The sequence below is a fragment of the Hipposideros armiger genome, unplaced genomic scaffold, assembly GCF_001890085.2.
Source record: "Hipposideros armiger isolate ML-2016 unplaced genomic scaffold, ASM189008v1 scaffold_222, whole genome shotgun sequence".
Taxonomy (NCBI): Eukaryota; Metazoa; Chordata; class Mammalia; order Chiroptera; family Hipposideridae; genus Hipposideros; species Hipposideros armiger.
In genome coordinates, this window is record NW_017731572.1 from 1762298 (window position 1) to 1764724 (window position 2427).

Sequence of the window (2427 nt, forward strand, 5' to 3'; positions counted from 1 at the left end):
GTCAAGTTTTATTGAATTAGTGCTTGTTAGTGAGCTCCAAAAGTCAGATTTGCTGTTTCCAATTTATCTCCACAGTCAGTGCCCCATCACCATACCCAGATTGGTGCAGCAGCACCTAAGTTGCTCTACCTGCCCCCAGATATCTCCTTCCAACCAGCCTGTTCACTGCTCACTCCTAAACCAATCATTTTAGAGCTACTTCCATCAACTCTGAAATGCAATTTATAAGACTGTCTTTCACTTGGACTGAATTGAATTGATCTGGAATAATTTCTCATCACAAAATCATATTTTTCCTATTGATTGAGATTGTTCTCTTCTATCAAGTTTGGGTGCTATAACAACTCCTTATTCTAGATAGCAGAAGGGAAAAAAGCCTTTTTTCTGCCCCTACCTGCTTCAAATCTATCCAATTTATTTTTCTGTTGTTCCTAGAGAATTACTTAAAATATGTGCTATACCACTATATTCACTACATGGCGATATGTAGCACATTTTATTCTTTTATGCATTAAAAGACTGATATGGGGGCTCACTGATAAATGTATATAACGATTTCTCTCTCATTTCCTGTCAACTCTCAACCTTCTTAATTGGAAACATAGCAGGTTGCCAGGAATTTCTTGATTACTTTATGGCTCAACTTGAATTTAGAGCATCATAACCAAATCGTCCTCCAGTACTACAAAGAGAAATAGTTCAGTAGCCACTTCATTCTGAATTTCTCCTGCTGGAACACCTTCTCTCTTCCTGCTCCTTTCCCCAATAAGTTGATTTCTACAGAACCAAATCCTACCCATCTGTCAAGGCCCAACTCAAATGCCATTTCATTCACAAAACCATATCTGATACAAGTTCTGTGATCTCTTATGTCACTAATTGCTTTCTGAATTAATGGTAGCTCTGGGGATGGGGGTAAGTTTTCTAATTTACTGTAGAATACNCTAAAGAACCAAGCTTCTCAAATTGCAGGATGCATATGAATGGGACCCACAATGGGAAATGCATTTTCTATTGCTATTTGTGTACATATGTACATATGTACACATATATGTACATCCTTACATGTATGTATGTGTGTAAACATATAAATAATTTACATAAAACAAAATTTATTTCTATCACACATAGTTATGCTAATGTTTTCTATTGTATTCTATTTAATTAAAAATAATAAGTTTGGTCATGACCCACTGTATATATATTTGGGCAGTTAATTACCTAAATATAAGGGTAATTAATTTTTTTAATAATTTAGACTAAAACAAATGTGGTGGTATGATACGATAGAGTAGAATGCAAAATTCCCACAATATTAAAATATAAAACCAGAGATTTTCAAAGAAATTCTGATGTTTCAATGAGTCCCTTTATCCTATTCCCCACATCCCTCAGGGGCTAGTTCCTCCTTCACTGCTCTTAGTGCTTGACTCATAGGAAAGTTTGGGAAGCACTGATATAGAGCAGTACTTCTCAAAGAGTAGTCCTTGGACCAGCCTCATTTGTGTCTCTTGCAAATTTGATAAAAATGCAAAAGTTTAGGCCTTACCTCAGATGTTGTGAACCTGAAACTGGGGATAGGGTTAAGGCATCAGTATTTTAACAAGTTCTTCAGATGATCCTTATGTACACCAAAGTTTGAGAAGCACTGACATAGAGAAATGAGGGATTAATGAGTCCTTGACCATCATCGTAAAATCCATTTCTCTCATCTGTGCTTTTGAAAGTAAGTGAGGAATACAGTGGAGGCAGCACCTCCCACTCTCATTGCCAAGATTTCATCTCATTTCATCATCCACACCATATCTAATTTTCAACAATTAAATTTCAGGGAAGCCCTTTTCTGCATCCAGTACAACATCCGTTCTTTCATGAATGTCAAACACTGGCCCTGGATGAAACTCTTCTTCAAGATCAAACCCCTGCTGAAGAGCGCAGAAACTGAGAAGGAGATGGCCACCATGAAGGAAGAGTTTCAGAAAACTAAAGAAGAACTTGCCAAGTCAGAGGCAAAAAGGAAGGAACTTGAAGAAAAGATGGTGACACTGTTGAAAGAGAAAAATGACTTGCAGCTCCAAGTTCAGTCTGTAAGTTCAGGCAGTAGCATCTTGGGCACTGCTAATTGGGATACAAGTGCTAGAACGCTGGCCACTTGCAATATTAAGTTGGGTAGTCAGTCTGGGAGATTCCTACTGCCAGGAGAAAGTGAAAGCATTGTGATGGTACTGATAAAGTCCTTATATTCATCCTTTCACTGCCCAATAAACACCCCAAACCAGCACCTGGACAAGGAGATAGAGCAGACTGCTGTCTTCCATTCTACACAGTTTCATCAAACTACAAGTTTTATGGTTTCCTTTCCCTTTGAAGACCACCCTTGAAAGTGATTTTAACATGAATTTACCCCAAATAAAATATTAAGGCAGC

The 2427-nt window shown here is 37.7% G+C and overlaps 1 protein-coding gene across 1 annotated transcript in view; it reads left to right on the forward strand.

Moving 5' to 3' along the window:
* LOC109389120 (myosin-1-like) overlaps positions 1 to 2427 on the forward strand; it is a 33009-nt gene that overhangs the window by 19845 nt on the left and 10737 nt on the right. The gene's annotated exons all lie outside the window — the stretch shown is intronic.